This window comes from Meleagris gallopavo, chromosome 4 (assembly GCF_905368555.1).
Source record: "Meleagris gallopavo chromosome 4, MGAL_WU_HG_1.1, whole genome shotgun sequence".
Lineage (NCBI taxonomy): Eukaryota > Metazoa > Chordata > Aves > Galliformes > Phasianidae > Meleagris > Meleagris gallopavo.
The window spans coordinates 4,939,894-4,951,911 of NC_139407.1; the positions used below are offsets into that span (position 1 = coordinate 4,939,894).

The 12,018-nt window shown below is 36.0% G+C and overlaps 1 long non-coding RNA gene across 3 annotated transcripts in view; it reads right to left on the minus strand.

Moving 5' to 3' along the window:
* Nucleotides 1-12,018, minus strand: part of LOC116216613 (uncharacterized) — a 148,376-nt gene that overhangs the window by 46,483 nt on the left and 89,875 nt on the right. For all 3 annotated transcript variants that reach the window (XR_004159735.2, XR_014882769.1, XR_014882768.1), the window contains one exon: nt 769-940. This is a non-coding gene — a long non-coding RNA (uncharacterized LOC116216613). The remainder of the gene's footprint in view (nt 1-768; nt 941-12,018) is intronic.

Sequence of the window (12,018 nt, forward strand, 5' to 3'; positions counted from 1 at the left end):
CTTCTCTTTTTCTAGAACTGTATACAAGTGAGCAAAAAGTGAAAGTCAGCTTACAAATGGCCCAGAATCCCTAGGAATATGCTCAAAATACAACCATACAGCAAGGCACTTCTCTGTCTCAAGCCTTTCAGTTGTTCTCATTTGGTCTAGAAAAGAGTATTCCAGATTCTTTCAATCAGGATTTTTCAACAGTAGATTAGAATTTTCTCTCAAAAAAAATTAAAAGAGCATTCTGGTCCAAAGAACATTTGTTGATTCCCATCTATTATCTTAACCTCTCCGCTCATGATCTATTCTCATGTTAAGTGGCATTACAGAAATCTTCAGCTTTCCATCAAGAATGTAACATCTCAGCTACTGCAAGACTCTCAAAGTGATTATGTGTGCATAATTAATTGTCAAGAGTGAAACTGTCAGTCCTACAGTATTTCCAGCTCCTCACTAGGATGAACAAGGCATCTTTTTGAACTGAACATGGCAACGCTGTGAATGAACTCGGCATCCTTCTACAGTCTCCCTCCCTCAGAATGCCAAACCGTCTGCTTTTCTTGGATTTTTTTTTAATGTGTTTAGTAAAGTGAAGTATGATATTTGCAATGCATTAAATATAATGAATACGCAATTACAATAGCATTCTAATTACTCAAGATACAAAGTACTCTTGAACGTAGGCATAAATAAAAAGGTATTCAAACTAAGAATCTTCTGTGAAAGAAAATATTAAACTGAAAAGAAAGAGAGAAAAAAAGGCCATCCCAGCTTTCTTACCTACACAATGAGGATTGATAGTTTTCCTCTTTATTAAATCAGACAGAAATATCCCTTGTCTCCTGTTTGGTCTTAAAGGAGGAGTGGGCAGATGACAGAAAATAGAAAAAAACAAAGAGTCTCTTCATCAGATGTGTGTAGTTCTTTTTGCTTTCATGTTGTTACTGCTATCCTGTGGAACAGAACAGAGCACAGGTAAAGTGAGAAAAAGTTTGTTTGTATTTGACTAATAGAACTCTAAGCTTCAAAGCAAAATTGAGGAATTGACCTTTTGTTGCTGAATGTCAAAGTTATTTGCTCAAATCAAAGCTGATACATAAATGTCATCTTTAGAATATGATGGCAATAAACAAGCAGATATAATAAATTAAACTAGCTTTGTCTTGTTATCAATCAGTGAGAACAGTCATTTTACTCAAGCCAGTATGGCACCGCTGTGAAAACAAGTTCCATGTAAAAGGAGATTTGTTTCAGTAAGCAGGTAATTTTCTTAGAAAGATAGCTTGGGGGGTCTTAACGTTTCCATTTTATGCATAATTGCTTGCTATCAAGAGCATGCAGAAAGCCAGGGACCAGCATGCAACACCCTGCTTAGCCTTACACCTATAGCTGCAGCAGAAATATCCTCTCACTCCAAGAGGAATTGTCCCCAAAGATGAATTACTAACTTTCAGAAAGTCAGACCTTCGGAGGCCATGGCCATGAGACAAATTTGACCATCTACTCAAGAGGGCATTTTACTCTTTTCCACAGACTACCTGCATTTTTGTAGTAAGGAGTCTTTTTATGAAATACATGAGCGTACAACAATTAGGGTTTAGAATTTGGAAGAGCTCTGCAATCTGCATGTCCTGTGCTGATGCTGATATTTGGAATTTTGCAACACGTTAAAAAAGTACAGCACTCTGCCAGGTGCTTTTTAAAATTCTGCAGTGACAATTCCTTCATGTACATAACCCAGCATTTTTATTATTAATGGACATGTTAAAATGCTAATAACTAAGCTAAAAGCTTAGTAATGAAATATGCATGTCGGTACATGAAGATACCATTAAAGTCAATCCACTTATAATACGTCACATAATTTGTGGCTTTATAGTTTGTATCAGCTCTTGGCAAAGTAATTAAAGAACAATCCCTTTCTCACTAATTAACATTGTCAGTATGTCTATACGATATGTAAAATGTGATAATGAGTTGAGAACTTTCAGCATTTGGGATAACTTGTGCTTTTTCTCTGGCCTGGAAGAATTTAATATAGAAACACCTGGAAGTGGAGGAATCTTCCTCTGCAGTGGATATCAAAGAAGGGTAATGAAGGGAACAAGAGGTTAGAAATCAGGAGACATTAAATTATCTTTCTCATTATGCTTCATTAACTGAATCCAAGCTATGAATTAAAAATTATTTTTAGCGCAGAGGTAAAATTTTTCACTCCAAACAACAGCATCAGGACAAGAAACACAAGCTTGAAAATACACAGACTGAGCAAGAAGTGAGAGTAATTTTTAAAACGCCTATCTGTTGGCAAAATGACTTCCCTTTCAGGAATAAACGAATATGAAAATGCTTAAGCAACTTCTAATGGTCTGACGTATTTAATTTCAGGTCCAGGAGAGAAGTACAAACATTGTTCTTTAATGACATCACCAGAGGATGAGCATTGCCACGTTAGAAAGAAGAAATCAAAAACCCATTGTTCCTTTTTTCCTACAGTTTCTTAAAATAAACTGACACAGTATATATGCGTTTCATCTAGTGGAACAAACAGTGCCTCCACATCACCATCACCAGATACATATGGGAGCTATTGCATTTCAGACCACATTTTCTTCAGAGAATATGTAAGAGTGGTAAAACTCACAAGAGAAACTGCAACACTTCAGCTTAAGCACATCACAAAGAAAACACAGACTCACAATTTTAATGGCAGTGTACTGTGACAACAGAAATAACACAAGGAACCCCAAACCCACCAGTAATTTGCTATTATGAATACAGTTTGATTTTCTAAATTCTCTGCTCCTACTGTATTTAGACCTGAGAAAAGTTTTCATGTTCTTATTCACACATTCTTTCCTATGGTTTGCATTGCTATTTCCTAAACATACAATGGTTTATTTATTCTGTAGTACTGAGATTTTTTTTGCAGTTTCTTCCTCCAGTGTCTTGTCTACCTTGCAGACAAGTCACGAGGCTAGATCAATTTTCTTCCTATCAATTAGCACTGGTTGCATCATATTTGAAGATGTCACGTTTAAACCATCTTCTTTACAACAGACACAAACAGACCTAAATCCAAATAGTCAAACATTCCTCCACTAGGGTTACAACTTTGGGAATGTTTATACGTTTGAATTGCACATGCCACCTTATTTGGGTAACTGAAGGAGCTATAACAGTAAATTGCCTTTCTAACAGGTACTGGGCTCTGAAATCATGTTACAGAACAACATGAGTTGTACTGTATTTCCTACAGTAACATTCTAAAAGTTATGGTATCCAAATTAAGTCCATGACATATTTTAGTTTTTTACTGTATGGATTTGTCCTTTGCCTTTTTTCAAAAACTCAGTCATAAAAAGCAATATTGATCTTTCTATCCATCTATCCCTTATGAAGAGAGATTTAATATGCTTTATTTGTGACCTGTCTCCAGGCTTGAATTGTGAAAACAACTGCCAAGCATTAACTTTGCATTCAAATTACATCTATGTTTTACTCATGAGTTTTTCATGCTTGGAACTGTTAGAGTCTGTTTACAACCAAAGGGTTCAAATACAGTGCTATGTACTTGGGATAACCAATGAACTGGAAATTAAAACAGCTGTAACTAATAATGGATTTGGAGTGTTCTCCCTGGGTTTAATGCAAAGTTAATGTATAATAAGAGAGCTATGAAGGAATCTTGGTAAAGAAAGAAGGGTACAGACCTAGAAAGGAACACAAAATCTTGCAATACTTCCCCATCTATTTCTGAATCTAGAGATTGTGTATGTAGTAAGTGCTAATGCCAGAATGTGTGCTACAATACCACCACCTCCATCCCTACCTCCCACCCCAAAAAAAAAGAGATAAAGAAAGGAAGAGACCATACGTTTAACAATTCACCATACCAGAATATTGAATAATAGATAAAAGTAAATCATACTTTTCTTTGGATAGCTTGAGGACTGTCAGTGGGATTCATGGCTTACTGCACTGCCGCCATGCACATTTGCTGAGGGCTTTATGTGAGTGCTGGAAATTGCAGCTAAAGGAGATAAGGCTTTTGGTTTTGGACGATTATTTTTTTCACCCAGGATTTTGACAGGAGTAAACTTCCATGCCCATTAGAACTTCATGTTCAAATAAATATCTAGATGTACATTTTTTGAATTCCTGGATTCTTATTAATTTTAACATAAGCTAACAGTCACAATAAGCTTAGTTACTCATAAGCACAAAGACATAGCATGAAATGATACTGACATATTTTTGGAGAAGATGGATAGCATCTAGTGAATGAGGTAAAAATTCGAAGAAGCTGAGGTTGGGTAATGTGCAAGGAATGAGAAATTAAAGTTCCTAGAGGACAGATTTTACATAGAGAATCGAAAAGATATCTTAAGTAATGCATATTATCTAAACAACAGTCTAAGCAAGGCAAAGGTCTTTTTCCAAACACTAGCAGGTAGCTAAACCCTTGCAGATTAACCTCAGTATCAATTCATTTTAGATCACAGATGATACATCTAAAAGTACTGCTATCTTGGCCTCAAGATAATTAGCTCATAATTTTCAAGATCTAAATCTTATTTCCTAGCACACTTAGAAGCCTCTGCTATCTGCCAACAAAAAATAATATAGATTTGAAAAAAAAAATGTGTTATATGTCTATCAAAGTTGACAAGTTTGGCATCCGAATATACTATTCTTCTTATGGTGGGAGGACAAGATAAACAGAACTTTTCATTTTATTTAGCAGATACAAATGCAAGCACTGAAAACGAGCACTTAAATCAGATACATTAAAAAACTGTATAAAAACTGCCACCCTAGAAAGCTATGGCACTGTTTCTATTTCGTTTGCAGTGCGTAGGAAGACTAAATGCCTCAATAGGTACCACCGAATTCCATGCTCTAAATGAAAACAGCAAATTATCTAAGCACTCTAGGGTTTCCCTTTTCATTATTAAAAAGTCAGATACGCAGGCAATTTAATTATGTCAGTAAATGCAGTGTGCATTTCCATGCACAAAAAGAATAATTTAGACCATATATTTTTTAACAAATCTCTTTCTCATTGTTTAAAAAATGTTTCTGAATGCTAAAAGTAAGCCCATATTATTCTACTCAAGTTTCTTTAAGCTGATTAGATGGTCAAATATTACCTACTTAAATAAGATAATGACTGTGAGATTAATCTAAGGCAAAGGCAATATACTATAGATGAGAAAGCAAAGGGTTGTGAGATGATTGCATGTTACCAGGGCAATAAAATCAAGAGAGAAGAACGATGTACCACTAGAGGTTTGCCAGTGGGAGTGAGAGTTAAATTTGAGATAATTTAATGAAATATTTATTACTGACTGCAAGATATGGCTTTTGCATTACCCCAAATGAGGCTCCCTTGAAAGGTATATTGATTAAACCGTGTGCATTATCGTACTCATGTTCATAGCAAACTCAAATGGTTTCTCAAAGTTTTTACATAATTATGAAGCTAGTACATATTTTTATAGTTATGATACACTTCTGAAAGTGTTTTATTTGTAAATGTGAAATTTCAGTCTATAAAATGCAAAAAACGTCACCAAGCAAAGGAAAATACACAAATGCACATTGACAACATTTACAATAGGGCTTAGTTTAGTACCAATGAAGTGTTTGGCAAGTAGCATTTTATGTGTACTTTGTGCATCATGAGAGCTATACTGACTCATTTGCTGGTGTAACTGCATCTTATTTCAGCAAACCTAGGGCCCTCACAGACTCTTTTCATTAGTAGACAGAGCCTGCTTTTGCCATTCTTTCTATTTACATACTTGTGGGAACAGAGGTGGATTTTCTGAGGACTCAAGAAGGGCATAGTTATATCAAGACCCTCACTGCTGCAAAATCTGAGCATCCCACCTTGTCAGTATTCCTATTCTCATAGGATTCTCCTGCTGCTCTTTAACATTAAAATATGACCTGAAGCATGGTAAGCCAAATAAGTGCCACACTCAAATAGGGATTACCAGTATGAGTTTATGCTTTTAGGAATAGTACCATAAAGGACTTACAGAAGTCCATCCTTTTTTTGCTATCTGATGTAAAAAAAGAATCTGAAAGCCAGAATGTATTAGTGTATTAAAGGAACATCTCAAAAACTTTTAATGCTGAGCTGTGTTTAGAATAAGTTCTGAATAAACTAAAAAATTACAGAAACAACTCAGATTTAGGAGAGTTGCCGAAGAACTGGAAGAATTCTATCTTCAAAAAAGGTGAGAAGGAGAAGCCAGGGAACTACAGGCCTCATCTTGATCCCTAAGAACATGATGGAGCAATCCTGAAAACCATCTCAAGACACACGAAGAAAATCAACAGGAGTAGTCAGTACGGACTTGGCATGGGGCACTCTTGAGCAACCTGATAAGCTTCTACGATGCAATGACTGACCTGGTAGATGACAGTGGAGAGCAGTGGATATTCTCCACCTGGATCTCAGTGAGAATTTCGACACTGTCTTCCGTAACATCGTCATAGAGAAGATGAAGGATGGACTGGATGAGAAGAATGAGGTAGACTGAAAATGGGATGAACAACAGGACTCCAAGAATTGTTATCAGCTGTACAAGTCTATTTGGAGGACTCCAGCTCACAGTGTACCCTAGAGATCAGTACTGAGGCATACTGTTGAGTATCTTTGATAATGACGACGGGGAAGAATGCAGCCTCTGCAAGTTTGCTTGGTGACACAAAATTGTGTGGAGTGGCTGATAAACAAGAGGGATGTGCTGCCATTCACTGGGACCTGGACAGGCTGGAGAAGTGGGCTGACAGGAATCTCATGAATCTCAACAAGGTGAAATACAAAGTCTTGCAGCTGGGAGGAAAAAAGAGATACATGCTGCAGCCCACTCATCTTCTGAGTCATCACTGCCTTTAGTTCAGACAAAACTGAAAACACAGCTTTCTACAAAATATTGCATGCATTACACAGAAATAAACTGTGAGACTTAAATATAGCTTCGATCTCAAAAATCTGCCCTACATAAACCTAGACTTGAAAAACATCATTTGACAGCATAACACAAGTCAAACACACATAATTTCTTGTAAACCAATGATACATTTTTCTGAATTTGTTCTCATCTTTTTTTTTTTTTTTTTTTTTTTTTATGCAGTGACTGAAGTCACAGCATCTTGAGAGGTGCATAAGAATATAATGATCAAATGTAACCTCAGTACTAATTACCTACTGAATGCATTCTGCTACAAACTGTTTTATCAGGTTTGAAAAATTTTATTCTAGAATACTGCCCAGGTCCCAGTGAATGTACATTATTTTATCCAGTCTACACTCACTACTGTGATCATTAATATTCCAAGACAAAAAAAATGGCTTTTATGTCCCAAGCAAATCTCTGAGCTAATGAAAAAGTTTCCCAGTTCTCAGAAGAACAAAAAGATCTAACACTTTTCTTCTACAATATTTAAAATACTTTCCTGAAAAATTAACATTTTTAATTACTTTCACCGAGGTCATGAAATACTTGTAAGTAGCTGAAAAGTTCAAGCAAATTGTAATAATTACATCTACATTTACATCTTAACCTTTTTACTTAACATTTCTGATTCTTTCTTGGCATTTCAGTGCAATCATCAACGAATTTTCTCACTGAAAACATGTCATGCTTTTTTGTTTTGGGCTCCCCTCATGACAGTATCATTCCATAACTTTGATTAAGTTCTGATGAACTCCACTATAGGATCAAAATCTTCGTTCATTTACTGAACATAATTTTATCGTGTTTCTATCATACAAAGACTGACTGCAAAGCAATGAGACTAGATTACAGATCAAACTCTACCTGGATTTGTAAAACACTGTCTTTTGGTTCTTTGCTCAGAAAGGAATACAATAAGGCAAACATGAGAGTAAGAGAAGAAAGATTACTTAAATAGCAAAATATCATTATGCGATGATACTGAAAGATATTTAAAACATAGCAGTTGGAGCTCAGTACTCTGGATCTGTTGCTTATGTCTCAACCTCTCTGCTATTTCTTAGGTGCAAATGTTTCCTCTCAAATGCTCCATTTCATAAACATCTTGCAATCTGCCATGAGATTACACTTCACTGTAGAATATTCAGTTGTCTGTAAAGGGTTAACAGATGTTTATGAGATGTTATACAGCTCAAATACCAGCAGACCAGCAGTAATAATTCAGAGTACTGATATTTTCTCATGCTGTATTCATAGCAATTTTTAATGCAACCTATTCACATCCATAACATCTCTATAGTAACTCTTTTACTAAGTCTAATTTTTTTCCCAGACTCAGTATGTGGTAATTTAGGTATAACCATCTGTTTTCTCTCTTTTGATGTATGCTGCCATTTTGGTACTTCCTCCTTCTTGTGCTGGCAATACTTCATTTCATTTCTTAACTATTATTTTCCTTTCCTCTGGTGTTTCTCGATGTGTAAACTTGACATGGCTAGCAGAAAAGCCTCCAGCAGCATTCAGCTTGGAATATTTATCACATAGGCTGATTTCTGGGTTTACGTATCAGACATTTCAAAATGAAGACATCAGATGAGAACAATTCAGTTTGCTGGTGTTTACTATTAAATTGGTAGAAAAAATATCAAAAGGGATGTATCTACCTACTCATACTCAGCTAGTGAGGATGAGTAAAAGCAAGAGGCTGAGAAAGACAGCACTTGTTCCACCACACTGTTCTTACCAATGGAACATTCATTGGCATTTGTAAGAGATTGCAAGTATCAAAGGAGGAGTTAAATTCAGATTTACAGCCTTTGAGATATGATGTCCTTTAGGATTACTCAGAAATATTCCCTTGTAAAACTTGACCACTTACTCATGTTGGTGTTTAAAATTTCACTCTGCTCCTAAACGCCTTGTATTTGCTCTTGAATACCTGGTATATTAATGTTTGGCTTAGCCCCAGAGGTGGTTTCTTGTGGATGAACAAATGGGATCCGGGATCACTGCTCAGTCTATCTCCTTGGATCTGTAAACTGTTTTACTGTCCACTTACTGACAAAAAAAATTAAATAAGGAACTCTCTGCTAAAACCATTATCATCCAGAAGAGTACTATGAACTGGCTCTTCTTTCATCACAAGATAACATCAGGCTGGAAGTATGAGATGTTGACATAACCCTTCTGAGCAGTAATGGTGTAATCCTACATCAGGATAACGCATTCAGCAAAAGCAGCAAGTAAGGCTGCCTGATGTTATACCCAGTATGTGGTTATGTGGCCTGCATTTGGAAAAGCCCACAGATCCTTGGGGGTCAGTACTCAGTGCCATTTCAGACAGCCCAGACCTGTTACCACCTGCTGTCATTAGCACATACAAATCTTATTCGGCTTATGAGGCTCTTTTTTTTTCTTTCTTTTTTTTTGCAGTTACCAGGTGGAGAAATTTTTCACTTAGTGATTTTGTATGTAACCTCCCTAAGAACCCAATCTAGTCACAAAATGGATTTTCTTGACAGTTTTTTTTCTCTTCCTCATCTCCTGCCAGTACTGTGTTCTGCAGATTGGTCCCTTTAGAACTTACTCCTAATTGCTGCTGGAGTTAATTATTTTCCTGCTATATAGGTCTTAGAGACCAATTGCTCCAAAACAAAGTCATTTTACTGCAGACTTTATTAATCTCCTTTGCTTATGAAGATGCCAAAATCTATACTATCTATTATTTTTCTCTCTTTTATTTGACCAATTATTGCAACAAACAAAACATGATGGATTTTTCAAGAAACCAATCAGTGCTGGCTTCTACTTAAATTCCAGATATGTACAGGTTGTTTAGTAACTTGTTCCGGTATTTTTACTTTAACAAAACAAAGCGGATTGGTTCACAATTTGCAGACCTCTAATGTTCATGTCATCTGAACCTCGAAATTATAGAGAACTTCTATACTAAAATTTCTTAGGTTTTCTTGCATCTAACCTAATCTCCACCACCTCTGCAAAATAACCTCTAGAGGCTTTGGAAACTCCTTAACTACTCCAGAGCAGATTTCACCAGGCTTTACTAACTTAAAGATGTACCACCTAAATGTTCTTACCCTGTTGAATCTTACGTCACCTCCTTGTTCAAATGATCATAACCTATAGGTCCAAGCTGGGTTTTTTTATTCATGCACGCAGACATGCAAAAAAAGAAAAGAAAAAACAAATTTTGAATACTACAGCCTTTCTTCTGTGTTTTGTTTCTCACTCTTTCCTTATTAACCAACGAGGCATTCCTCTTCTACTTTTAAGAGTTCCTTCTTGACTTTCATATCTCATAGTACCTGCAATATTTTGCGTCTTGACTAACTCTACTTCTATAGGATCTCTCTCCACATCTACCTCTTAGTTTTGCATATTTTTTTCTGCAGCAGTTTAACACATGAACTACTGATCCAGCAGCAGATATCACAGGACATATTTAGATATTGCTCTCACTTTAACGGAAAGATTAATTCCTTGATAAGCTAAGGAAAAACTTCAAATCTCCCTGCCTCCTACCTTACAACCCTGTGCTTTAATACCCTAATGGGAAAGGCTCTATACCAAGAAACACTAAATAATCACTTCCTTCTTTATCTACACTGAGTTTATCATTATAAACTCCTTGACATTGTTAATATTTTTTAATATTTTTTCTTTTTATAACTTCCCTGCGCTCCTGAGCTGCTTTCTGTTCTCCCTTAGCACTTTTTCCCTGAAGATCCTGCATAATTTCTGGAATTATTAAGAAGTTTTATTGTCTTTATTCTTCCTTCCCTGCAAAGATGCTGTTATTTATGCTGTCATCTATTTCTACCAAAAAGAAATTTTTACAGTACATAATTGTACATTGTACATTTCAGTGTATTTCATTGATAACTGTTAACTTTGGTCTTAATATTGCGTCCTAAAGGAGACACCAATGGACACATGGGAAGCTTGCTTGAAAGAGCCTCCAGAAAGGTAGAAGTGGTGTTTGTATTCTTGTTTACATTTGTATACTGTTTAGTTTTATAAGTTGTTTGAGTTTTCTTTCCACATTATAAATACCACAGAGCTCTTTCAACAAAACTTCAAATTATGCTGCAGGATGGGCGAAGACTGAAATTCACATCATTTAAAGAGGCTTGACTGCCAAAGGGTTTTTTCCTCTTTCTAGCCTCAAAGCTGTTTACTACTCATATCAGAAGATTAAAAAACAAAACAGAACAGAACATTTGCTTTTACATTTCACTCTACGAAATGGTGTGTAACTGTTATCTGGGTGGTAGGTTCTTTTTTAGTGAAATTTACAACTTCCACAGGCACCACATGCTTTTGTTGTTTGTTTGCTTTAAAGTAGTAACGTTTTTAAGAAAAGTCTGAAATTTGTTTGCTGTTACGGTAGCAAGTGGCATTCCATAAAAGAAAGAGCTTTATGGATAATAAATGTATCTGGGGTGGTTTTACTCTAGTAAAGAACATCTCACGAGAACTGTGTGCTTTCAGCTGAAACTTCAACAATTCAACTTCAGTAACTAGAAGTATACCTTGTTTTGGCACAGTATCAATTAATTTTTTTTGTTGGCTACAATTTTATCATTGCTGGCAGCAGTTGCTGCATTGCCTTGATTAGTCCTACCGAAGGTACCGTTGAGGAAAACTGAAGCGATTTGGCTCTGACTGGATTTTGAGTGGAACTACAGATGCAACATTTTTCAGCATACATACCGTTCTTTTTCAACTTTCTTTCCCTTGTCACACGCAGCTAAGTCACATTTGAGGCGAGAAAGGGCGTGAGAGTAGTTTGCTAAGACGTCAAGTGTCTTCTATTGAAACCAGGTAAATGATGAAAATTTATGAGAAGACAATATTGTATTTGTCTGCCTAGGGCTGCCTAGAAAAATAATTCTCTTCTTTATCAGTGTTATATGGCAAGGCCTTGTACTGAGGCCAACATCTTCAGCAACAAATCATCAGGACTATAGATTGTATGTGCTTTAGGTATTAAAGGGCATCTTCACTACTAAATCATATAGGTCACCTGAAGTAA